Source organism: Python bivittatus, unplaced genomic scaffold (genome assembly GCF_059951505.1).
Source record: "Python bivittatus isolate LINGU-HERP-01145 unplaced genomic scaffold, Pbiv_v1 ctg000700_np1212, whole genome shotgun sequence".
Lineage (NCBI taxonomy): Eukaryota > Metazoa > Chordata > Lepidosauria > Squamata > Pythonidae > Python > Python bivittatus.
Window position 1 is genome coordinate 58430721 of NW_028277098.1, and position 1162 is coordinate 58431882.

The window sequence follows — 1162 nt, forward strand, 5'->3', positions numbered from 1 at the left end:
ACAGAACTTTATGGGGAGCTGCCTGTATAATAGGTGGTACATCTTTAGCTCCTTTCTCCAAATGCTCAAATCTCCTTCACAACCTCCATTCTTCCTCTTCTAGAATCAAGCTTTTAAAAAGCTTTCCACTGATATTAACGTTTATAAAGGACAGAATTCCAATAGGCCTCAGCAGATGGCAGCAACTGGCTAATGTTGGAACCTGAGCAATACTGGAACCCGTCTAACACTTGAATGGGGGAACCATCAACGAAGTTCAGAGCTGTAGGTGAGACTAGAATTCCAAAAGCATCCCAGAAAATGGCTCTGAAAAATCACTTCGTATGTTGCTAAGGAAACTGCACAGACCACGTGGTCCATGTCAGTAAGTCAGCAGGAGTTAGACCCGAGTCAGAGGCTTATCTTTTTTATTATTTTTAACATGGGCAAGTAATACTTCAAGGGGGAACACAGTCCCTGGGAAGGAGAAAGTACCTTTTAACACCCAAAAGCTTCTTTAGAAGAAAAAAAAAGGGGGGGGAGGGGCTGGTAAAAAAGAAAAACGTCTCTTGCCCTGAACGGAAACTTTTAAAACTCAACACGAGGGTGGAATAGCGAGAAGCCAATTAACAAATAAGCAGACAGAACTTTTAATTGCAAAGGAAAAAAGGCAATTAACAAATAAGCAGTTAGAACTTCTAACTGCAAAGGAAACAAGCTGAACCGGATCTTCCGCGTCTAGTGGTTGAGCTGCTGCATTGCTTCCCACCTGAGAATATTGTAGTTTCCATATTCGAGTCCCATACAGGAATTAAACCAATGAGGGCGGATTATCCGTTCTTACTCCAACACCCAGCAAAAAAAATCCCATCAGCAAGCAAACGATTAGAAAGTGTAATACAAATCTCTGCCTTCTGTGTTTAAAGTGATTAAAGGAAAGACGCCCATGAAAACCCTCATGCGGTCTACGAATTCTAGCGATAGGATCCGGATGTGGGAATCCAGCAGCGGGAGCCACACTTGGTCTGACTTCGATTTGGGTGGAAAGCAGGCTGCAGTTCCGTCGAAAACCGAAGGTGTAAGTGAAAGGGCAGACGCTTCGTCGTAGTTTCTGCGCATGTCTGGAAATGCGGCGCATGCCAAGAACCGTGGGCTCTGCTTTCCTTTTCCGGGAACTTTCTGG